The sequence below is a fragment of the Xyrauchen texanus genome, chromosome 12, assembly GCF_025860055.1.
Source record: "Xyrauchen texanus isolate HMW12.3.18 chromosome 12, RBS_HiC_50CHRs, whole genome shotgun sequence".
NCBI classification, from domain to species: domain Eukaryota; kingdom Metazoa; phylum Chordata; class Actinopteri; order Cypriniformes; family Catostomidae; genus Xyrauchen; species Xyrauchen texanus.
The window spans coordinates 26,235,128-26,262,260 of NC_068287.1; the positions used below are offsets into that span (position 1 = coordinate 26,235,128).

At 36.9% G+C, this 27,133-nt stretch overlaps 1 protein-coding gene across 5 annotated transcripts in view; it reads left to right on the forward strand.

The window, feature by feature from the left end:
* LOC127652910 (retinoic acid receptor alpha-B) overlaps positions 1–27,133 on the forward strand; it is a 153,900-nt gene that overhangs the window by 10,423 nt on the left and 116,344 nt on the right. For 2 of the 5 annotated variants that reach the window (XM_052139356.1, XM_052139361.1), the window contains exon 2: positions 22,578–22,660. The exons of 1 other annotated variant lie outside the window; for it this stretch is intronic. The gene's annotated coding sequence lies outside the window, so the exon portion shown is untranslated. Of the gene's footprint in view, positions 1–11,382; positions 11,461–22,577; positions 22,661–27,133 lie in introns of those variants that run through there. 2 more of the 5 variants (XM_052139358.1, XM_052139357.1) reach the window with 2 other exon arrangements.

Genomic DNA, 27,133 nt, shown 5'->3' on the forward strand with positions numbered 1-27,133 from the left:
GTGTGCTTGAGCGTATAGTGTGGGTGGATGAGAGTTTACTTGTTTCCTCTCAGAATTTCCTTGTTACTCTCACTTTGTCTTTAAACACTAGCTGGTTCAGATTTAGGTTTTCAAACCCATCATTGCTTGGGCCCAACATTGCATATGCTGTGTTTTGAATCCAGATTCCCAGCATTGAATGCTTTTGTGCTGGTGTCCAACCTAGGCTTCTTAAACCTATAATGTATGTGGGTCAAAAATTTCAACTTTTTGACTATTTTTTCATGGTGATATTTTGATCTGCCACTCCAGGTTTTCCCTTAATTAAGGTGTTTTTACCATGTGAACAGCATTTTTAACATTTAATTATGACCCATATGTGTTTACTATGGAGTTCAATGCATTTGACACTTGTATTACTCTTGTAATACATTGATTGTTTTCAGTGTCTGTTTGTTGAGTAAATAGATATATGTAAAACACCATGTTCACATTCATATTTTTATTTATGTGCAGAATGCAATAATAATAAGTTGTTATTCAGTCGATGCTTTTATACAAATTGCATGGCATTACACCTATTGCAGGGACAGCCCCCATGGAGCAACCTGAGGTTAGAAGCCTAGTTCACAGTAAGGGCACAATGGTTTTAGCTCCTGAACCACCTATTAGTGTGTTTGAACTTGCAGCTTTTTGTTTTTCAGTATGCCTTACCCCCAAACAACAAATACAGCTACATAGAGTATACAGAAACAAATGTTTTGTTGTTGTATAAAACTTTTTATCCTAGTCAGTTTTACTTTTATTATGTGTTTGTGTGGGTAGAGATGTTTAGACCTTTAATATTTTACCACCAAACAGAAATTGCCCATATGTCTGTTATAAAGCCTTTTTAAATACTGTCATCCAAAAGTCCTACTTAATTTTCAAAGAACTCTTCAGAATTAAATTAGTTATTTAATAAAACACATAGCAACCCTTTAAAAATGCAAATAATGAATACAATTATCATTACAGTTAATTTACTTTTTATTTTATTTAAAAAAAAACAATTTTTACAAGTAGAAACATCTATATGGTAACTATGTTTGATTGTTCATATCTTAAAAATGCATAAATTGCTTGATTTTTGGTGTACTTCTATGACTTTTTGTAAACAACAAAATGATTCCACTGTGACATCGTGAGCAGCAACTTGATACAAATAAATAAGTAAATCGTTTGGCCCAAAAAACAAACCCCAAACCACATTGTGAAAGAGAAGAACCTAAGTTTGCTGCCATTGAAAATGTAGCTAAATGATTTACTTATTTATTTGTAGCTAGTTGTTGCTCTCGATGACGTCACAGTGACATTTGTATTGTTTATTTTTTGTGCCACCTTTAGATTTCTTTTTCAACATGTTGTTCCAAACCCATATAACTTTCTTTCTTTCGTTAGGCAGAATGACAGCCTAAGTCACCATTTACTTTCATGGCATATTTTTTCCAAAATGAAAGTGTTTGTGTGGCTAACATTCTGCCTAACATCTCCTTTTGTGACCCACTGAAGAAAGAAAGTCTATGACTAGAATGCTATGCCTACCACTCAGATACAGAAAACACTGAAGTCCTAATCAAAATTGGATTTCCTGTTATTTGCTGCAGCCCTTTAAGAATGAAGGGACAGTAGGAATAATGAATAAAAAGGGATATGATAAAGCTGACAGGTCCAGAAATAGATGAAAAGTGAACACACTTATGATGAATTGTTTGCGATTTTTCTTTTTCTTTTCTTTTTTCAAGTGCAGTGTTTGTGTGCATGCATGACTGAATGGAGCGAATTAAAAATGTCATGCTGGAGGTGAACCATCAGTATACAATTACTCAAAGACATACCACACCCCCAATTTACTAAATGATTTTGCCACACAGTTAATATGTGTTCCAGATCTTGGGAGTCACATGCACCTATTTCATGCTTAAAAAGCATGCCGATTAAAAAAAAGAAAAGAAAGAGAAAGGCTTTGTGTCTGTGAATGCTTAGTTCCTCATGTGTGAATGATTCATAAAATTTTACATTTAGTCATTTAGCAGATACTTTTCTTGAAAGCAACATACAAATGAGGAACATTGTAACAGAAATTAAACCTTTACTTTTCCTGCAGAACTTTGTTCAAAGCATTCACAGACACAAAGATTTTAGCATTTTGTGTATAAATTTACCTCCTAAGAAAATTGGTTTTAGACCCCATTACATCATGTCTAATGATCTACAACAAATTCAAGTGGGCTTTAGAGATAACCAAGCACATTTTTAGTTAGTCCAATGCTTGGAAGAAAGTTTGAAAGCATCTTAGTAGATGGAATGTTACGCTAACATTGGATTCGAACATGCTTTGTTGACTGCCTACCTCCGTATTTCTTGCAAAGGTTGCATTTTTCAGCTTTAAGGCACAGCCAGACAAATGACAAATGCATCTGACAAATGAAATGTATTGTTTTGTTAAGAAATGCTATCTTGTTGTTCTTGTATTAGTCCCCTGCACAAAGCGAATGAGTGCCGTTATGTTCAGAGGTGGAAAAGGTGGAAAATCTGTTGAAACATGTCAGACAGAGCCCCTGATCTTTAGAGGTGCATGACACTGGGCCTATGCACATCTCACCCGTGAGTCTTTGAACCTCCTTGTAGCATGACACAAAAGTTCAAAGGCTTCTCTCCTTGCTCAATGCGCTCGTAAAAACACAGATAGGGTGTGTATATCTGGAACAGAAGTGTCACTGCGCTGGTTCCCTCACTGATTTATGGCCCCCAGTGCATCAAGTTGTAACCCAGCCATGGCAGACCGCTCCCCTCCACCATGTATGTGGAGCATGTAAAAGTGCTTTTAGCTTAATCATTCTATACATTCCTCATTCGCTGTTCATCAAACTAAATAGGGGTTTAAGATTGCAGCTAGAAACCATTTAAACTTCAGATATCAATGGTTGATAAGGTACAGGAAACTGTTTAGTTAGGAAAGTTCAGTTGATAGATGTTATGAAAAGCCCTTTATCAGCCTACAGTTACACTATGTTGTTTGTTAATGTATAACAAATAAAATAATTTTGCCAAAGGTGATTTGAAATTCAGATTTACACTAAATTCTCATTTAGTGTACTGCACCGCATTCTCATCATTGGGATGTCATCATATTATGTATCTGGTTACTGGTCATAAAAGTCACTTGCTACCTCTGTGGAGCACAGTAAAGAACAATTTGATTGCTGTAATGTTTTGTAGTCTGCTTTGGAAATGTATTGTTAGTAGTTGCATCTTGATAATAATCTTCAATAATAATCCAGAGACCATTTCAACTCTGTGGTCTCTTTGAAAGATAAGTATAGTTGATCTGAGGTTAATGTCCTGTTCTGAGTGCGAGACTTAACAGGTGGCTGAGTTAGTGCCTGGTCTGGCGGATGTGTCCTATGATGTGATGTATGATTCCTCTCTTCTCTCCTTTTCAAATGGAGGGGTATACTAGTGTGGCCTCAGACACTCTGCTGACCCTAAAAAGAGAGGCCATTTGGTTGATTACCATGACAATGGAGCAGACCTTTCTAATGATTGCTAGAATGCAGCCCAGATGAGCTATGAGAGTAATTCTTCCATCTAGGCTCAGGCTGTTTCTGTGCACAATGATTGTGATCATTATGTACCGTCTGGTATTGGATCTGTATTGAATAAAGCAAAAGGAAGTGCTTCAATTCGTTTTGTGCTGTAAGGACATCCACATGGTTTAAAATGTACTTGGTATTTGTTATTCAGTCCTGTTGGTCCTAATGGATTCCATGAAGAAAACATTGTGATGTTGATCAGTGAAAAAGTCTGAAGTAGTCTATTTCCATCCAAATTTGAAAGAAAACAGCTGCTTTTAAGAAATATTCTGGGTTCACAACAAGGTAATCTCCAGGCAACAGATGCTGTCGATTACCACTGAAAATAATTGTGACTCATCTCTCAGTGTGTAAAAACTAACAAAAATCATGTTTACAAGAGTGAAAGTCTATGGGGAAATGTATTCCGAAGTGATTAAAAGTGGCTTGCATTAATTCATCCATTCAAAAATGTTTTATTTGAGCTGTAAAGGTGTTTCAATTGTTGCTAAATAACTTCTGTTCTAGGCAGATGATATTCAGATTTTGCTTTACTAATTTAAAAGAATAGTTAACCCAAAAATTCATTTTGGTCATTTACTCACCCTCATGCCAACCCAGGGTGAGAAACAGATACATATTTAAGTCCTTTTTTCCCTTTAAATCGCCACTTTCACTGTCAGATGTGAAGGTGGAGATTTATAGTAAAAAAGGACTTTAAATATTGACCAGTTTCTCAATTTTTTTTTACATTTAAAGTCAGGAAGATTCTAGCATTCTAGCATTTTAGACTGGCCATACATTTCCAGCCCTGGTGAAAAATTGGCTCAGAGAAAACGTGTTCCCTTACAAGTGGAGTTAAGATTGGACAGGGTCCTCACGTGAGCTATGCTGATACCAGAGACACAGGATATCCTGTGGGGCAGGGGCTGGAACAGGAAGTGCTGCCACGCCACTGGCACCAGTATAGGAAGTGGCTCTGAGGAGACGCCTGGGATCTTGGCAACCATTTTAGAGGTGTTAAGTGCTCCAATGGCATCTGTTTTAAAAGGGACTTCCCCCTTATGGTGACAGTGAATCACCTTTCCTCTGGAAGATCCTTGCAAATATTAGCATGGATGTATGTATGAGTGTATTAAACACTTCTAAAGAGATAGTACACCCAAAAATACAAATTCTCTCATTCTTTACAGAATGTTTGGATTAATAATTTCAGCATGTTCATTTCGAATCCCTGTGTTCCATGGAACAAAGTAAGTAATAACAGGTTGGGAATAACATGAGAAACTCTTATGACAGAATTTTCATTTTTGAGTGAACTAACTCTTTAAGTACCCTTTAAATTGTCCAATAAATGCTGACATGTTTTTAAACAGCATGACCATTTACATTTTATATTTTGGCAGTCTTAAATATTTGTTTGACCACAAGCATTGCTTGATGCAGCACATTCATTGCTTGGTTGATCTTGACAGTAGCATTATCGTCATGACCGCTTTTAAGACTTTTCCTGCTTAAGACTTGAACTGGACCAAGAAATCACCAGGGGCCTCCACAGCATCCCTAATTGCCTCTTGGCAAACAGAATAGGAACTAAGTTCCATTGTCTTACTGAGGTCTTTGGTTCTGCAGTAAAAGCACCATAAACTGAAAGAGGCTGCTTAAAATTCCTTAATTCACACTTTGTTTGTCACACTGTGCTTGTGACCTTGAGAAAGACATTTACCTCCATCTGCTCCTTGGTCACCCTGCTCCCCTGCTTTGACCCCCTCTCTCTTGTGCTTAATCAGAGAGGGGAAATGCAAAGCTATTGTAATTCCAAGCAATACAAGAACTAAGGACGTGTAAAACGAATTCGTCGGTTGCTTGAATGACCAGTCAGCCAATTGGTCTTAAGGACACCCTGTATAATTAGGCTGGTTTCGTATTCACTTGACCACTATCTGACACATTTAAATATGACACATTCTAGCATAAAAAAAATAACAGCAAGATATAGTGCCATGGAATGGATTAGAATGTCTCAAGATGAGATTTTAAAAGATTGACTACTTGTTACGACACGTCTAAAAAACAAAACACTTGTTTAGGGTAGGGATGCACCGATACAACTTTTTCTCTTCTGATTCTGATATTGGAAATCTCAGTATCGGCCGATCCCAATCCGATACCAGTGTTGTTGTTTTTTTTTGCATAATCAGTTTAGTATATCTTTATTGTGTGGAACTAATTGGAGTACACTTTAATATGTAATGAAACACAAACCTCTAACTACACATTATTTCAATATAAATGTATATCTTATTAAAAAAACACTTTATTATTAACTAGTATACTGGATAATGAAGCAGCAAAATTAACAGTAATTCCAGCCTTCAATCTTCAGAAGAAAAGAAAATGGTGTTTTATTTTTGCCTTTTTCTATGACTTCGGCAAAGGTCTGGTCTCTATTGCAGCATCAGTTGGTCAAGAACTGCACATTTAGACAGGAAAAGCCATCTAACTGTCATGTTAAGTGACCAATCACAGTAGGTTTTGTCATTACGTGGTGTTTAGGGGCGGGGTTATTGGAGATGTTTCATACCATAATAAAAGACAGACATAGGGAAATAAATAATTAATATAATGGTGCGTGAATCTCAGAGAGCGAGTGCACAGAAAACACATGGGAAAATAGCACAGACATAACTGAGAAAACAAAGGAGAAAATGCAGCTCTGTACATTGACGCATCTTTAAAAAAAAGTATTTATAATAGATCTCGGACAGACTGATGAATTTAATTGCAAAATAGATTGCGATGGACTGCAGGTCATATAATATGTTCAATATAATACCTTCTAAAGCCACTTTTTGTATTGCCTAATCAATACTTTACTCTTCTGCCACAATAATGCTTTTTAATTATCTGAATTATTATATTTATAATATATATTATAATTATTTAAATATAACCTTATAATTATTTAATCATTACATACGTATTATTGTTATTTGAGGGCCATTCTCCGCAAGTATTTATATATGAAATTAATTCAATGAAAAGTTGTAATCGATTTGCAACCCTATTTATAATGTTAATTATTCATAATATTAATTATTCCCTTTTTGTTAAAAACATTGTAAAACTTTCAGTTTTACTCCTAAACAAAGTCATCCCTTACAGTTGGGTGATCTACCAATGCGTTGTGTATCGGTTGGATCAAGTCAATAAAAAGAAATCGGTTCAATCAATCACTGATTATATAGGTCAATAGCTGTGTCTGTCTGGTCGATTAACAGAACTGAACTCCCTTGGGTTGGGTTCAAAATCGTTCAACAGCCTTGTCAATGGAAAATGAAAATGTTTCCTTTTCAAAACCTTTTTTAACTTTGAGTAAATGTTTTAAGTGTTTGTGTATTTCCACAATTTTATTTGCTATCATTAGATTGCATACGGTTGTTTGATGACTAATTGTTGTCTTGACCCATCCCTAAAAAGAACCAAAGGCGAAAAAGTCCAATAAATTTGGACATGCATGGAAAATAAACAGAGCAATGCATAAAACAGTTTCTAACTCCAGCAAATTGCTGGTTACATCTTGGAGCTCAAGCCAAGATCTCCGGCACAAGATTCTGGAGCAAGTGAGACAGAGCAGATGGGGTGGTAAGACTAATACTTACTTGTGTAATTTTAGCTGATTAATCAAAAACACTACTTGTGGAGAACTGAGGCAAATTGGTCCCATGAATCTGATGCAAACTGTCATGAACAAAGTGAATTACAGAATCATTACAGTATAGCAGCTCCCTCCATTTGCAGAAACAGCTTTCACCACTGCATGTATAATCCTTCACTCTGCCCTATAGTTTGGAGGGCCCTAATTTGGCTGCTTACTTTGGCACACCAAATCTAATGAAGTAAGCCAGAGTTGGAGTGTGTGGTCTTTCTAAAGCACCTGTGTGTGTTCCGACTTTTGCACATGCTTGTGTGTTTAGCATGTATGGGATTGAAGACGTGGATGTCATTGCTCTTTTGTCTTTTTGTATATCCATATTGTCTCCGCTCATCTATATTGTCTGCCTGGTTTAGCGTGTGTTTGACTGCATGTTTGTTATCTGTGGTTGTGATTTGTGAGCGTCTAGCTAAATGAATTAGAAGGGTGTGCTTGTGAGTCTCAGTCTAGTAAAATAAACACTCTAGTCCACTAGCCCAAGAGATTACACTACATGCAGTATATGATTGCCTCAAAAAAAAAAAAATAAAAAAAAAAATACAACAGCTGGAAGGACCGCATAATTTCCTTGACCTCATTCTGGCAAGATATTATTAGTGAAAATCAGTGTTTATGCGTTGTGTGTATGGTATGTAACAATTTCAAGGGCTTCTTTCCTGCATTTTAAATGCTGTTGTAAGCCCATAAATTGTTCCTGAGTAATTTTGTTTGACACATCTACTCCACGCCTGCCAAATACCTGTATTCCCATCACATCTTCTCCATGTTTTTAGTGTGTGATTGAAGACAGATGTGAATCAACATCAGTACAGCATGGGCAGCATCGCAGTGTTTCTACACCTGATGAATCTGTGAATCTGACAGTGTTGAGTATCTGATGGTGAAATTTACAACCCAACACTCAGGTTTGAACCTGCAATTGTACACATTGTACCTGTGGACATTGTCTCTAGATGCTCTGGATGACAGATCCAGTTGTTACAAGTCGCCTATGGTTTGACATTAGAAATGCATTCTCTGCACGGGCTCCTGTTTGGATGATCAAATGGATCTGCATCATATGAATACCAAATCAGGCTCCATTTACACAGCTTAATGCACAGATATGATATTTGTAGTTTTTACTTTTAAGTCATATGTGCTTACATGAATTACCTGCCAAGCCGCACTCGGCTGTTATTCAGCACTTTGTAGTCTTGTTAGAACTATGAATGGTAACAAATATGCCATTATTTCTTTGAAATATCGATAAACATTACAAGAATGGAATTCAATCTTCAAAGAATACTCCTCCTACACTTCAAATGTAAGAATTCACAGTGAAATTACATTTTGCTCATTATACATTACCTGTAGCAATTGTATAAGCTATTGTCAATTTGTCAGTATACTACTGTTGCTTTAGATTACTTTGACAGTACTTAGATGACGTGCTGGTGCTCTCCTGTTCCATCTCTGATTGGAACAGCCTCAATGGTCTAAAAGCAACTTTGTAGGGCAGGGTTTTGAAAATAGGGGCATGTCTAATTCAGTAGCTGTGTCTCACGGAAGTTCCAGAATGGCTAACGTTGCTTACAGAACCTTAAATAACATCTTTTTTCCATCCCTCTTCATGAAGCCATTGGTTCAGTTTGTGCAGTATCATGCACAGGATTCAAAATCACTTATCAGATCTTCAGGAGAACTTTTTTCACCTGTGGAAATGTCTGTTGTGAATAATAATACTTTTCTTATTCACGCTTAAGAAATAAGCATAAATATTAAGCACGTTTCTGAAAATAAAGTGCTGGGGATGCCCAAAATAGCTTACACAAAGGTACTTTCCAAGAAGCAGAACAAATCAAACTGTCAAAAATAAATAAATAAATATTTAGAAAACAATAAGTGGGCTGGATGAAACTCAGTTATTACCAGCCACAAAGAGATAACTAGACAAAATACACCAGTCCAACCCTGGTTTACATTGTGCAGCCCCTTGAATACAGCCATATTTAAAACTCATTCGGAAGAGAATGAACCAGCTCCACAACAATAAATAAATAAAATAAAAAACTGAATTTCAGGGTTTACACATTACGCACACCCAAAACATTGCATCTGAATATATTGAACTGTTCACTTACTATAAGTACAGCAGCGCACTAAATAGTGATGACGTTTGAAATATTCATTAATTAAACTGTTTACTCACTGTTTTGCGACATGATGCACCAGTTGAATGAAACTGAGTTTCCTTTTCAAAGTTGTATCTTGATACCACGTCTTTTAAAAGCAGAACGAGATACATGACAATGGGCAAAGACGTCTGTCTGGTGCATGTTTATATGCAAAAATAATTTGAAATAGTCCAGATTGGTCCCCTTTGGTGTTAAGGAATAATAAGGCCACACTAGGCCTGTTCGTTCTACTATCTCTCTGTGTCTACAAATGGAGCACCTTTGGGCAGGACCAAGGGTGCGATGACGTGTAGGCATTGGTGTTATTGCTGTAGAGGCAGTCATGAATTAATGGGCCCCGTAGTGACGTAGGGAAGTTGCGGAAATAGAGAACGAAAGTGTGGCAGATTTCGTTTATTGTACATAGGATTAAGTTTTGAGTTCTGAAATTTACGGTTTGTTTTTATAGTAGAATGACCTATTATATGTCAAAATATCAAGGAGCCTCATGACATGACCCCTTTAAAACCAAATTAGATCAAGTAGAAAGATCTTTACATTTTCATTTGACATTTGTTAGTCATTCATGAGACCACAAAAGTCACCATTGCACTAGTGTTCTTTTTGTCTCAAATGTCTTTACGGCTTCCTTTGAATATGTTCTTATCAATAAAGGCTTGGACTTCAGTACTTAGACTGGACTCTGACTGAGTACTTACAAACAGTTGGACAATACACCTGTCAACATCACCAGCCGATAGAGGCTGATCAATAATCTGGAAAATCTGGTTCCCTGGGCAGGGCAAGAGTCTCCAGTCTTTAATCCTGCTGTAATCCTCACCTTAGTGCAATGATATTGTGTGTGTCTAAGTGGAGGATTGATGTTCCCAGAGGGGAACGGAAAGAAGGTGGAGAGACTGAAGGCCTCTTTATTTATGCTCATAGGCCCGGAGGTGGGAAGTTTAAATTTTTCATGGCACAGCTCGCTGCCCCACTTTTCAGAGTTTTAAAAAATACAGCTCTGGCTAAAATGATTAGATTAGTCACAGCCTCACTTTAAATGCTCAGCTTTTTTTTGTGTGCTAACAGAGCTTCTCAAAACGAAACACAATCTGGCTTTGATTAGCTATTTCAAACTAAATGTTTATAAGCACTCATGAGTCATAGATCCTTGATAGTGATAGCCAATGACTGAAATGTTTTTTTTTGTTGACTTTAAATGAAATAATTCAATCACGTTGTAACATGAGTAAAAACTGTGCAAAGTGTGTATCAGATTTGAGGCAAATAATAGCGATTACAACTGAAAACTTTAGTGTAAGTGAGCACAACTGTTCCCAATGTTTGTACAACCTATGTACTTTGGTACCCTTTAAGTACTATCGCCTGAATCATTAGATGACTAAAGTTATTAGCTTTAATTTACCTTGGAGCTAAAAGGCATTAGAAAAAAACTGGTACCCTTTAGTAAATATCACCTGAAACATTAGATGACTAAAGTTATTAACTTTAATTTTCCTTGGAGCAAATTAGAAAAGAACAAATGTTCTGATGACATGGTGGATGGCAACAGTTGCTAAGGTAGAATTGGTCAGTAATGCTTGTAAAACAAGGTTTAGCGAAGTTATATTGAATGAAAACCTACAAATAAAGGAACATTTCAAGTTAATTATTTGTTAGTTTTAAATCTCTTTATTTTGCCTGTAGCTCCTGTTTGTTTATTGTCTTTTCTAAGATGTGGTTTCCTCACAGCACAGTGACACTCAGAACAGAAAGTACTGCCGTTGAGCTCAGAAATGCAGCCTAGTATTCAAACGTGCACAAAGTTGCACACTGCCTCTGAGGCCAGTCTCCAGAGGCTATTTCTGGGCAGAGAATCGATCTTCATGTAGTGGAGTCTGGGTAGCTGGTCGATAGCAGCCTATTAAAGAGATGTACCTGCTCAGGCTTGGGTGCCACTATGTGCGGTCGCTGGCTTGAGTCGCACTATCTTCTGGTATGTACTGTAGAAGAATGTGTTTGCATGATTGTTTGGTGAAATGCGTTTTGTCTTTTTTACGTGGAATTAAGTCGAACAGAATAAGAGCTTTATTTACAATGTGTTTGCAGCGATTGCTGTGATACAAAATTAAGCAACATTGTGAAAGTTACAATGAGTTTAGTTCACCTTTTAATTGGCCATTCAAGTTTTTTTTTTGCTAAAATGGCATTCGAATTGTAACGTTTGTGTGTGGGTGAAAAAAAACATTAAGTCCTATTTTTACTATAATTTCTCCTCCCTACCCAGTTGGTGGGGATTTGTATGAAAAATGCAAATCGACAAAATCAGGAAAATGTGAAAGTGAAGATTTATAGTGAAAAAAGACTTGAATATTAATCAGTTTCTCACCCAAATCTATCATATCAATTCTGAATATATGGATTTAACCACTGTCTTATGGATTACTTTTATGCTGCCTTTCTGGGCTTTTGGAGCGTCCACATTTTGGTACCCATTTACTTGCATATGGATCTACAGAGCTGACGTGAAAATGTCTTTGTTTTCAGCAGAAGAAAGAAAGTAATACACAGGTGAGATAGCATGAGGATGAGCAATTGATTAGAGAATTTTCATTTTTGGGTGAACTATTCCTTTAAAGTGAGTTATTTTTTTTGTGCCACTAAAGGCACAATAAAGGCACAATATTTAGGAGAAATCTACCATCAAATGTCTAACTTAGAGTTGTTTCTGTGCATTAAACTGCGATAAGTGAAAGTATTTTACCATAGAGCAGAAATTCATCACATATTGCGGTTATAGCACACATTTTTAATAATTTCTGCATTTTCGATATTCATAATGCAGGTAATACCTGCACACATTTATTCACTTTAGCATGTAGTTGAGAATTACAAATATACACAGATGAAGAAGTCATATCAATAATTTTGTCTTTCTATCAAATTATTAGTCCAGCATCAGTGCAAGTAAATTGGCGCGTCCTTAACCATTTTCAGGTAGGATTGTTATGAAATTTTGAATGTTTTTATTCCACCCAAAAGTGCATAAATCCCCCCTATATGAGGCACCCCCCCCTTTTCAGAAATGAATTTCAGGCCCTGAAAGAAAATACAGAGTGCACCTTCAAGGCTTTGCTTAATTATATTAATTATAATTAATTTATAATTGATTTTGATGCGACACTGCTGGGCATACTCTGTGATCCATGCACAGTAATGTTACACCTTTATTGTGATACTTAATTTCAGTTTTCAAGTGCATTATTGCCATTATGCACTAAGTTCTGAGAACAGCTTCCTTCCCACAATAGACAATTAAAGTAAAAACTGTAACCTGACCATAAGCCAGCTGACTCAAATACTTTCACAAACTCCAAAAGTAGGACGATCTGATCTTGTCAGTATTCACAGCAGCTACAAGATGCACCACATTTCAAACTAGTTATTTACATTCACGCTTCCCTTGTGCATTGTGCTTCGATACATGCATCATGACTTTTTTTATTGGAATATTGCATTTTCTGAGACCTTCCAATATCCGGATGTGCTCTCGCATTATGTTTGACTGTGTTGTATTGGCCGGCACCACTTCCTCCCCTTTTTACTGAAGACGACACCTTGCCTGACCTGACCCTTTAAAAGCAACTATTCAATATTATGCCTCATTTCCAAATCCGCCTCACTTCTAATACATCTTACCACTGTGATCGCTGGTGTAAGGTTTCAGACAATAGCATGACACTGATGCTGAATCAGCTCCTTAGCCCACAGCAGTGGTGGCTGGTGCCTTTTAAGAACAGGGAAGTTAGAAGTCATATATCAACTGGTATTCAGATCTACTAATCAGTGAGTTTACTTAATGAAAGTAGAGCTGCAACTAACGATTATTTTGATAATTGATTAATCTAATGATTATTAGAATGATTATTCGACTATTTTGCGATTATTGCAATGATTAATCATTAGCTCTTAACCTATTTTTCAGCTTGTGCCCTGATATAAAAGGTTGTATTAAACGTGCTTACTAACAGTAAAGAGGACAAAATCAGCTTTTAAAAATCCCTCTAAATGACATTCACTGAATTAAAGGGGGACATTTTTTTTATTAAGTTTAATTCAGTAAAGAAATTCACTGCAAAAAAATCCTATTGTTATCAAGTGTTTTTGTCTTGTTTTCCATTTAAAATAGTGTAAAAATCCTTAAAACAAGATACAGTTACTTGAGAAACAACATATAAGATATTTAAACTTGATTTAATAGTATGAATCTTAAATAAAAGTGTAATTTGTATATAAGTGTATTTTTTCACTTGATTATAATTCTGCAAGTGCAGTAAAGACAAAATATACTTATTTTCAAGATCTATTCTCTAAAGACAAGTCTAAATATTGTATATGCTGCTTCTCAGGTGAATGCATCTTTTTTTAAAGGATTTTTAGGTATTTTAATATATTTGTATTTTTAATATCATATTCAACATTCTCAGAAATTTTATTTTCTTCTGCTGTATAGCTGCTAAAGTAAATGTACATAGTTTTAAATGAGTTTTAGATATTTATATTGGAAAACAAGCCAAAAGAAAAACATATTTTGTTGCAGTGTATAATGGGTATAAAAATATGCCAGATTACGATACAGTATACAATAACGAGATTGAGCTGTGTGGTAATGAATATTAAGATTTTTTTTTTTAATATAGATAATTACATTTCCACATTTTTTATGAAATGTCAAAGGATGCCAAGCCTCCCATGCTGTCTTAAAGGAATAATTCACAGAAAATAAAAATTCCATCATTATTTACTGATGTCATCATGAGAAAATCAAGACCAATGGGGTATGATGTTTTTGACTTCCAACCTGTGCCATACTCACCATATTAAATCTTTGCTGCAAATGGGGGTTGATTCGAATCAATTTTCACAATGTGATGTTATGACTTCAAAAGACTTCAAAAGGAATTTAGTCCACAAGATGTATAGACTACTTTTGCTGTGGTTTTATGTTTTTGTCCTTTTTCGAGCTAGATAGCCCTAAGACACCATTCAATTTAAAGGAATAGTCTAGTGTAAAGGGAATAATGGAAAGGAGGAGGCAAAAACCTTAACAAAACTTAAGAAGAAACTTAAACAAAAGCAAACACACAAAGGTGTCGGACAGCTGTCCGTAAATCTCTCTGTCCCACTGCAGTCTCCAGTCGGCCTTTATCCCCCTCTGAGGCATGATCAGCCTGATTAGGGATTAGGGGTGTGTGGAATCACGACCCGGCCCCGCGCTCCGCCCTGCCACATCTAGGGTTAATACAAGTTAGGCTCAATTGACCACATTCTTGACATGATTTTGATTACCACAAAAATACATTTTGACTCATCCCTCATTTATTAAAAAGAAGCAAAAAATGCTTGGAATTGAATAACACCAGTCCATAAATGCTAAAATACACAGTAGTCAATAGTCAATCATTTCAATAGTTTAGCCACAAGGGGTAAACATGATATTGGTTAACATGATTTTACGGTTATAAAATTAGGTATTTACTGGCATTTACCAAATGACAGGGCTTACCAGTGTTATATCGCCATGAAAATAAAGTTGTAGGTTGTATACAACTTTGCACAAATAAGGTTAGTAAAATTTTTTATCAAATCTTAAAGGAATATTCTGGGTTCAATACAAATTAAGATCAATCGACAGCATTTGTGGCGTAATGTTGATTACCACAAAAATTTATTTTGACTCGTTCCTCCTTGTCTTTAAAACAAAAAGCAAAAATCAGGGTTCCAGTGAGGCACTTAAAATGGAAGTGAACGACGTGAATGACCTAATATGTAAATGCTAAAATACCCACTGTTTTAAAGGTATAGCTACAATTCATAAACAATATTTGTGTGTTAACATGAATTTAGTGTGAAAAAAAACTTTTAAAGTGTAAAGTTATATCAAATTTGACAACTTTGTTGCCAAGTCGAATGTCAACAAACCCTAAAACCCTAATTTACCTGTAAAAACAATGATAAAAACAACTTTAAATTTCAAATAATACATTATTTTAACAGAAGAATGCATGTTAGTGCATTTATAAAATTATTAGCATCACATTTCTGCCGTTAAAACCTCAAAAATTTGGCCCCATTCACTTCCATTGTAAGTATCTCACTGTAACCCAGATTTTTGCTTTTTTTTAAAGAAAAGGAAGGACGTGTCAATTATTTTTCGTGGTAATCAACAGAATTACAAATGCTGTCAATTGAGCTTAACATGTATTGTACCCAGAATATTCCTTTAAGCCAAATAAAGTTTACGTATTGGCTATAAAAACAGTGTGCATTTTAACGTTGATGGATTGGCCCCATTAACTTCCATTGTAAGGTTTTTTTTTATGAACGAGGAACCAGTTTTAATAGTTTTTTGGTAATAAACATTATGCCATAAATGCTGTCAAATGAGCTAAACTTGTTCTGATACCGGAAAATTCCTTAAATTAGATAGACAAAAGCTGTTTAAGATTTTCAAGATTTTACTTTTTGTGTTCCCCTAAAGAAAGAAAGCCAGAAAGAGTATAAAGTGATGAGGTGAGTAATTAATGACAGATTATAATTTTTTGGGTGAACTATATACCTTTAAAGCTGGGGTGCCAATACGTCGATCGCGATCTACCAGTCGATCGCAAAGGCAATGCTGGTAGATCGCACAAAATGTAAATGTACTTTCGTTAAATTTTAAGAAAAATAAATATAATGTCTTTCCTTCTTTTAGTTTCTGTCTGACTTGCACTTGACGAGTAAATATTGACCAGGGGAGGTTTTGTTTATTCAGTTGCCATGACAACTAGGTTTGCGCATACCCGCCTTCCAAGGACTTCTGAGAACAGAGCGCGAAATTGCGATACTTCTGCCCGGATTAGGCAAAACTGAATGGAATCAGACAGTTTTGCCTAATCCGGGCAGTAGCATCGCAATTTCGTGATAATTTAGTTTATTCAGTTGTCATGGCAACTGAATAAACAAAACCTCACCTGGTCAATATTTTCTCATCATCAGAATAAGGTAAATGCCCTGGCTATTGTAATCTATTGTGCTGTAGGTGTTTTGGGTTTAGTGTTAAAACTGAATGATATCAACATTGAACATTATTATATATTTTTTATTAATTAGAAGATGAATTCCATGTAGGGATACATGCAGTAGTCCCAACAAGCATTTTCTTATTTTAAATGAAACTGTGTTTTTTTAGTTGGTAGATCTTATTGAGTTGCTCATTTAAAAGTAGATCATCACACAAAAAAGTGTGGGCACCCCTGCTTTAAAGCAATTGCCATTGGTTCACAGGGAAAGCACGTGGCCATTCAGTGCAGTGGCATACACTTCAGCAAGTACAACCCTCTCTCTGGCTCAGGGGACCCAAGGACTGTTTGGATTTTATCACTCGATTCCCATCAATCGTCAGCTCCCAAGGACAGAGTGTTCTGAGCGCAGGGGCTTCCCTCCAGGGATTGCCTGTTCCCGTGATTCATCCCCCCTCTTCTCTTATCTCTGCTAAAGCCAGCGCCATGTTGCTTTTAGTCACCTGCTTCATCCCTGCTGGCCTGACTGCTGTTACTCAGCTTAATTTAGGCTAGAGTTCAGGCTGCCACGAGAGGTGTGGCTTGTCCTGTACACACAGACGACACAAGCATTGCTTCCTGTCTTCAGATCTGTCTGACCGGCTGGGGTGGAAATGAGGGAATATGTTTATCTGGATTGTCTCTCCTACCCTCTTGCTTTCTTGCCCTCTGTCTGTTTAGGTGGCTGGATTTGTGTTTTCTTGTAACTTTGTGGCAGGATCTATTTTCTGACCAATGGAAAATGGTAGGAGTGTTCAGGAAACCTGTTTAAATACAGTTATACATTTTGCAATTCTGTATGGTGGTATTATGAGGAGTGTTACTCAAAATAAGTAATCCGCTACAAATGATTAATTACTTCTCTTAAAAATGTAAACAGATTACTTGACTGAATACTTCACCTAAAAAGTAATCACATTACTAATTATTTTACTTTTTAAATAACATTTCCTAGAAAAGGTTTTTGATTTTGCTCAACTTCAAAATGTCTATAATTCCTCCTAATTATCGCACACCCTTCAGCTGTCACAAAAATACTAACAGATGTACAAATGAAGTCATAATTTAAATGTGTTAAACAGCACATATTACTTTAGCGCAAGTAATGTACTTAAAATTAATTTAATTGAAAGTCAGTAACTGTAATCTGATTACAATAATTTAAAATCTAATGTAACATTACTTTTTGACTAATAAGTAATTAGATTACAGTAACTAATTACTATAATCAGATACACTCAACATTGATTATGGGATAGTACATTGTCCAGTGTTGTGATGTTCGGGTTGGTCTTCCTGATTTTCCAAGTAAAGTAAGTAATTTTGCAATTCCATTTGGTGATATAGTAGCACAGAAATGACAAACTTCACCTTTAAGGTGGGCTAATTGTCTGGCTAACAGATACACTTTTTGTCTGGAGAGTTTGTCAAGCTATTTTTTCGTTATACTTTGTTGATTGGTGCATTTCTCTCTACTGTGTGTCATTTAGTGTAGGAGCCCATCTGCTTAGGATTTTTTGATTTCTATTCTGGACAGGGGTTGACACAAAGAATACACACAACTGAAACTCACCCCGTTGAAAGATATACACACTTACTCAAGTGACATTTATATTGCCAATCGTCTACATATCTGTTTATGTCTCTCTTTATTTCTGTATCTCTCTCTCTCTCTTTTTCTAATGAATACAGACATACACTGGGAGGTCTTGAATATAGTGTATCTCATTCAGACCCCCACTATAGAAAATTGTTTTTCAGAGTTCAGCGGGGTAGAGGTGCTTCATCTTGTGTCACTGGAGGGTGGTCCTATTTAGATAGGCCAGGATGAGGGGGGATAAGGTTGACCTTTAGACTTTACAGGGTCATCATCCATTAGGAATTGACGGTTGAATGTCACTGGTCATCCTGCTATGACAATTTATCTTCTAGAATCATTTTTTTTTTCTGTCTGTCTGACTGATCCTGTCAAGCTAAATCCACTCCTCCAAAAAACAAATAGGTTATGCCTCCATTCCAGTGGCTTGACCTTTTACTCCACTCTACACTTTCAGATCGAAGCCCCCTCACTCTATTTTAGTAATTCCATAAGTAACACATGCTGCTATTTTATCCGTAAATGACACAATTAGACATTTTGGAAGAATCGTCACTATGAACTGTACTGTAGTTTTTATTCAAGAGATGTGTAAAGATTCTTCAGAAATGTATTTTTTGGGTGTGTGTTCCCCAGAATGAATAACAGCATATGGGTGAATAAATAATGGCAGAATTTTCATTTTTGGGGTGAATTCTTCCTTTAAAAGAAATAATATTCCTGTTTTATCAAAATTTATGCCAGTACTTTTAAAAAAACTTCAATCAGGGAAAAGGCAGTCTACTGACACCATGGCCTCCACATTTGTTCTACTCTCTGTCCTTGCGTAATCATTTATTTAATGGCAGGAGTTGTTTTAAAGTGTTTAGCCGCATAGCAGTTAATTCCTGGAAAGGAATTTCTGTTCACACAACATTGTCATCACGTAATCCTAAATACATTGACAGATGCCATGGCAGCATTGGCCAGAAAGCAGATTACTTTTGGATGTCTTCCTGAATTAAGTGGAGAACACAATCAACCAATTACAAAAATGAAATCTAGGTATATGGTAGTAAATCTCACAGAGCCCATCAAGAACATGTCTGGGTCATATTTCTCCCCAAAATCAAAAAACATTTTTTTTAAGAAATGATATTTAGCATAAAGAAAATGTATTTTAATTATAGAAAAATTTTTAAGACCATTAAGATTTTTTGCATTGGCATATCATTAGGGCTGGGTATCGTTAAAAAAAACTATTTATCGATATCGACTTTTTTTACAGACTTAAAGACTCTCCTGAGCCTTCTGGTCTCCTCATGCCAGGGTCGGCAGAGGCTATAAAATGAATGTGAAAAGGAAAAAAAAAAACAAGAAAGCTAATCTGTTAATTCAGCCAACCCTAAGGATCAGTACAGTTTAATAAGATTAGTTTAATGTGAGTTACACTTGATCAGCTGCTGTTAACCTTAAAGCATTTTTAGCATCGATTTATCTAGCTATCTATAGCCATACATCCAAACAATATCTAGGTCCCAGTTTATAGGACAATGTCATCACTCACAGAAACGTTAATTTAACAAGTACACAAGCATGTACCACTACAAGTTAGCCGAATTTGTTTGTTGGTTTGTTTGCTAAACGTTAACCTTACCTGTCGGTGTCCCAGTCATAGCGCCGCTGCATTCATCAGAAGTTTTGAAGGAAGCTCTGTGGCAGGACGCTGAGAAGATGACCGCACCAGTTTCTTGCAGTCGAAGACGGAGCAACTTTCTGCTCTTAAGTTTATTCAGTACACTGTCAAGTGCTTCATCAGATTTGTCACGTTACCAATTGCAATTATCTTGTCACAAATATTGGATCACGCACTGTTGGCTTCGAGCTTGGTGAAATGTAGCCACACTTTTGATCTTTTCCACATCTTTTACATCTATGAGGGTGGAGATGTGTAACCCTGGTTAAATAATGGGTAATTGAAAGGAATTAAGTTTCATTAATTTATTATTTACTAACATCATATTTCCCTAATAAAGGTGAAAAGAAAGTATAATGTCGATTTAAGATATTTAGTTGATTAGCGATTTGACCAATGAGAGCTCTCCATCATCACGCGCCCTCCGTGTGTGTCCGCGTGCAAGCGAGACAGCGGGAGAGTGAGCTGAGCATGACAGAGGAAAGACTGATCTTTGCGAACGAAGTTGAACAAATATTGTTAAAAAAACTGAAAAGTGTACAGAAAAGTGGTTGAAGTTCATGTATTTTGTGCCAGCCAGTATTTGAAGAAGCCGATTAATTATTTTTGAGTCACTTTTTCTCACGTTCACAGACGCCATTGCTGGACACGTGCACCTGTGTAAGAGAAAAACGATTAATATAGAGGCCAGGTTTTTTTCCTTCCTTGTGTTTTCCTATTTCTTGGTTCTACGGTTTCTGTTACTTCTGTGAGCTGAATCTTCACATTTGATGGCGAGCCACCCAAATTCTACACTGGTACCTAGAAAAGAGGACAACAAATCATAAAGAAGAGGATAATTTCCTTTCTTTCATCTACCATTCCTGCTTCATGAAAGTAAGACAATTACAAATTGGAGAACTACCGCGTCTGTGGGCGTAAAGTAGTGTTTTTCCTTGATGCCTAACCACAGCCAATCACCAGCACTTATAGATTTGGGCACATCTAGCATGCTACATGCTTATCACTGACATTGACGAGATTAACCCCATAGGTATCGAAATTTGGTACCGAACGACAAGACATTTTTTGATACTCGATTGTTTAAGAAGCAATTTCGTCGGTGCCTAAAATGTATCGAACTCGATACCCAGCCCTAATTATCGTGAAAGAAAAATCTAATTTTCATTACCATAAATCTATTTTTTGTTTTATAATATACAAATTATTATTCCAAAATTACATTTGATTGGTGACTTAAATAAAGCAGAATTTTAAGTATTTATGTTGTTTTTAAGATGCCCCTCTCCCAACTCAAATGTTCATATGCATTCCAAGGTGCCATGCGATATCATGTGATAGTTTTGCTAGAGGCTCTTTACAGCTTGTACTTGATAGATCCTGAAGTGACACTTTTGGCTAGTAATACAGCAGAAATAGTTTTAAGAGTTAGTTGGGATCATTGTGTTTCCCTGTGCTATTGCTGTCACCTTTTAAAATGTCACACTCAGTGCACGTAGCAGCATCTGAAGGTCAGACAAGTGATGGGACCATAGCTGATTGTGAAGCGCTTGGACAGAACAGGTGACCTGCTGACAAAGCTCTCTCTCCTTGGTCATCTGTGTCAAACTGAGTACAAGGCGCATGTGGCCTTGACACAGCATGAAACAACATTTCAGTGTTCATGGGCAAACTGCTCTTGACGGGAGATCACTGGCACCTTGTTTTTTGTTTCTAGTTGGCAGAGAGTGGTCAAGTAACTTGGAACCAATCAGGTTCTTGTGGATTGATGAGGTCATCCTTTAGCGGACCAGTTTGATGAAGTGCTTGCTCTGGCTGGTTTTATTTAGATTAATTCTGTTGTTCTACATTTTATTAATTTAAAAAATTAGGAGAAGGAATGTTCTAGAGAGCATTTGATTGGATTAAAAATTTGTGTATTGCAAGATGAGTCATCAATATTTTTTGTTTGTATTCCAGAAATGGAAAACCGTAACTTGTAAATGTTTATATCTGCTTAAGGATATTTTAAGGATAGGAGTACATTAGCATATAGATGGCTTCAAAGCCAATAGACATGGACTATTGCCATTCACTGTGAGGAGAAAGTGCTTTACTATACATTTCTATACTGGCTTCAGTACAGGCTTTGCTGGAGTTAGAGAATAAATCTTTCATAACATTTACGTTAGTAAAGATGGAGTCAAAAGACATTACTACTACTAACAGAAACCTGCAAACACATTTGCTCACTCACTCTTAGTGATGTGAGGCTGTCAGACACCACACACACACACACACACACACACACACTCTGCCTCTCTTTTTCTGTCACATATTTCTTACTAAGTATTCAAACACAATAAGCATAAGCACATGGCAGGAGAGAAAATGTCAGAGAAAGAAAAACACTTCATGTAATTCAGTGTGTCTTCATTCTATACTGTATACTGTATTCACATATATACAGTAAATGGAATCCCCCATTTTTCATATGGTTTCTGTAAAATTTGGTAGCTTTGTTTTTTAAATGGCAACATTATAATGCTTGCCACTCTTATTTGTCATAAGCTAGTTCCATTTCCACTCTAAGCCTCTTCTTATAGAATGAAAAGTGAAACATCCATCCATCCATCCATCCATCCATCCAGCAGACAAACTGGCACATTATCCTTTCCCTCTCAAAAAGTAACTGAATGTGTTAAACTGTTAATAAATCTATAGAATCTGTTTAATCTCTATCACTGTTTCTCCTTCAGAAGCCAGTGAAGGGGTTCCTTCATGGTCAGGTGCTGTTCCATTGAATATTGAAGAGATTTGGGACAGAAAACGTCTGGGAGAGGTACAGTAACTACCCAGTTATAAAACGTGTTTTATTCTGCTTTTTTAAGGATATTACAGCAATAGAAATGGAGAAAGGAGGGTATGTGTAAAAAAAGGAACACAGAAAATGTATGCATGTAATCTTTTATTGTCATGTAGCTTCTGATCAGATTGTAGCGTCTTATAGAGTTGTTAGAATGCCAGCCAGGATATGAGCTTCATGTGAAGTCTGTTTCCCTCCTCCAAAATCCATCACAATAAATCATGTCACTCTTAGTCACACAGCAGAAGCCTATGTTAGCACAGATGCAGAGCCCTAAAATGGATACAAGTTTTCCCGAATATGAAATGAGTAGAAGGTGGGCATAGATTTGACTAAATAAAGACAACTGAACAATACCTACCAATGCTTCTAGTAAATGCATTTGGGACTGAATGCAATGTGCTGTATTTGTTGTGTGTTTCTAGGTCATGTTTTCTTTTGTAAAATAAAATAAAATGCTATTTCACTTTATAAATTAATTTAACTGTATGTGCACTGTCTAGCATATGAGTGTAGAAGATTTAGAGCTTTAAGAATATTTGCATTTAATCAAATGGCACTAAAAGTATTTTTAATAAAATCTCCAGTGAAGGTTTTTATTCAGTGTACAAAAGGTAGTGAGCAAATACTTATGTACTTAATATAAATATTCTCTCTTAAATTAACTAATCAGCTGTAACAGGTACTTTCTGTTTAGGCGAAAACATCTGTATAGCTTGATTGATTTTAAATTCATAAAATTTCTTCACTTAAGTTGTACAACAGAGGACAGTTATTAGTTCATCCCAGGCCCTTTTATTGCTAATGAATTAACACTTAAACTGCTGAAATTACTTTCTGTACTCTGTGCATTAACTTTTTAATTTGCCCTGCATTGCACCTTATGTTTCCAAGAAGGATTTATGAAACCATTGTATCTTTAGTTACTCCTAGTTCTCTCAGTACATCTTTTGCTTTTCAGAAGGTATTTAATTAGCTCATGATAACTGCATACAAGCCAGTTTTACATCAAAAAGTTGCATAATGACCTCTCAATGCCTTGTCAGTTAATAAAAAATACAGCAAATTATTTATTGTCTCTTTCACTCATTAGCATGTAGTTTACATCCTTGATAATCACAGAAGAAAACATGTGCTTTCTCCTCCACGAGCTGGTCCCCTGTGGATTCGTAGAGGGATCTTGGCTAGCATGCATCACCTCCAAACACTGCAATGTTATCTTCTCGACTTCCTCCTCATTTCCACGGGGACTCTCATCCTCGCTTTGAAGTAGCTGCTCATGAAAAAGAATCTCATGCACGCTGAGAGCTGTAATATAGAAAAAAATGTTGAGAGGAGATGGGTTTTGGCTGCTTGAGTTAGAGGGATTAGAGGTTAGGGGACTCAAAATCTGCGTGCTGCAGTAAAAGAACATAATTGTTGTAGTTGGTCAAATTTGAGCAAGTGCTGTTACAAGAAATAAGTTCTAAGCGAAGCATAGTAACCTACAAGCTGTCCATGAGATGTGACACACTGTCTTGTCTCCTCCAACCCACTCAAAATATGGAGAGCTTTTCTGTCTCTTCATTCGTTTGGAAAAACATTGTTCCCTATTGATTCAGTTCACTTGACATTGCATTTGAATGCTATGGGGAAAATCCATTTTCCATGACCTAGTTGAAGCCCTTGTATCATAATGGCAATCTTGTGATTGGCAATGATGTTTTAGCTCTACCCATTTTGGCACACATTTGCTCTATATAAGCGGGCCCTCAAACATAATTTCGGCAGAATTTCTTCCTTCAAGACCAACATCGTCTCATCTTGACTACGATGGATCATCTCATCTTGATCAGCCCGCTATTCGACATCGATGGACACCCTTCAGCGCATAGCATTTCCTGCAGACGTATCAGGACATTCTACGCCTGAGTCCAGTGCCTGCAGCGAAGATTTACCCGCCCCCTCTAGTGTTCTGGCAAAGAAGTCTATCCGCCTTGCCGCCAGATCGGGTTCTTCACTCAGTGAGACATCTACCCGCTTCCCGCAGCATCCAGGCAGGAGTTATATCCTTTCAATATATATAATATAATTATGTCCGAGTGACGTAAAACACACATAAAAGAGCCGCTTGTGTGTATGTGTCTTTTTAAAGATGTCAAATCACAAGTGTTACTGTGAGTGACACATCGCTCCGTCAGATCAACATGAGAGCTGCGTTCGCTGCCTGGGCCACACCCACACCGAAGCAGCTCTCATGGGGACAGACTGCCCTCACTGTGAGGACATGAGTCTCAAGATGCTCCGCTCTAAGTTCGCCTATGATTCCGCCTCCCACACCCTCCCAACCGCTTGCTCTGTGTTAAGTCACATAAGGAAGCATGGCGGGCCACGAGGTAGAGATGGCAGAACCTGAGGAGAATCTTGCACCTGCGTAAGATCCACGAGCCCTTCGATCTTCCCATGCAGCGTCTTTGCCAGTGCAGTACGCACGTGACGACATCCGGCCATCTATGAATGAGCAAGGTGTTGTCGTATTCTGCGGGTCTGACGATGATAACGATGCCAAGTCCCTCGCAGCATCGGAGAATGGTCCATGGAGGATGTTACAGCCCCTCCCCCCAGCAAGAGTGAGGAGTGCACACTGGCCATTGTTTCTCCACATCATTGTGTGGGCGGTCGAGGATCTCGTCCTTTCGAGCCAGAAAATTCTCATCATGATTCCTGCAGACCGCCCGCCGTCAAAAGACCATGGTTCGGAAAGCAGTGTTGTTCTTCCCTGAGGTTCACACGGAGCTTACTGAGACAAGATCGGAGGGGCTGCCGTCCTCTGGCTTACTTTAGCATACTTGTAATGTTACGCAAATAGCACTGTCAGTCCCCAGCAGGAAGAATCCCCCTGGAAGTATAGCGTATATAGGAATCTAGAGCTCCTGCCCTTTTCTATTATGTTTCGACTCACCCTTCCACACTATTCTCGCCAGGAACGTGTCAGTTTTTATTGCAGTGCTTCCTTACATTGCTTGATTAGTGTGCGCACCTCGTAGCGGCTGCTAGACGTGCACTGAAGGCTGAAAAATCTCTTTCTTCCCCTCCAACCAAACTCAATCGCCACGTTGGTCTGCAGTCAGTCTGAAATCTTTAAATACCAAAATTTTATTGAGCTCATCTTTAACCACAAAAACATGGAGAATAATAATTTTGAGTAATGATACATTTAACAGTATTGTCCTTCAAAAGTGTCAGAGATATTGGCAAAAAAAAAAAAGACTTGCATATGTTACCCGGTGGTTTACAATAAAAATTAAATAAACATTTAAAATAAAACTAAATTTATCTTGTAACATGAAGTTTAGCTGCATACACAAACTCTGTCATTGAATAATATATTTATATCCTAAAAAATATCCTAAAATTTTATTGTGAATGGTGGTCAAAAGAAGGCTTTTTAAGCAGCTCGTTAATGCTTTGAAAATAGCCAATCAATAATAAATAGGTGCGGTTTATCTGTTTAGAGTTGCTGTCTGCTTTAGCAATGATGCTTTTTTTCCCAACTATTTAAAAAGATACACAGTTAATTCCTCAAGCAATTATGGACCAGTTCAACAGTGTGTGGACCACAAGAGACTACAGAAGCTGACATGTGTTGATACATTAGGCCTAAAAAGACTTAATGTCCATAATTAATAATATTTAATTTCGATATGCTGTTTTTAGTAAACTGTTAGAGACATGATAGAGGGTGACTTGACGCAATTACGTTTTTAACCTCGGTGAAACTGCAATGAGAGCACTGTCTTGGCTGCACAAACAGCAAACGCCCGTGTCTAGTGAAACTGCCTTGTTTTATTTCTATTACGTAAATAATATATGTATTATTGGATACATACCTGTATTTTTGTTTTTGTTGTGCCAGTCACCTGTGTAGTCGATGTTATTCAGTAGTCTCTGTAGTAACATTCAAGCGTATTGGTTGATTGACGAGTGTGCCTGTGCACGTGCGTTTGTGTGTGCATGTGTTTGCTTAAACACAGTCAAACAACTCTGGCTATGTCTATGACTTCAGGAGCTAATACTGCTGTATACAGACAGAGATGTGTTCATTAATTTCTGTCTTGTTATTTACTTGTTTTTTTTATTGCACCACAAATGTCATGGACTAAAAAAAAAAATAAGTCACAAAGGCTTGAGTCCAAGTGAAGTCTAAGTAAAAATGCATCCAAGATCGTGACAAGTCCAAGTCCATTAAAATTGGATTTGTGACTCGGACTCGAGTCCAAGTCCAAACTTGAATACCCCCAACACTAATTGATGTCTATTGTTAGCTCGCTTGAGCCTTTACACTATTAACACTGTGCACGGATGCACGACTTTCTCTGAGTGAAAAGCTGCCATCTGTGCCCATTATCTGCACATTTTGCCAATCACAAGGCATCAACCCACACTTCACAGAAAATGTATTTCATTTAC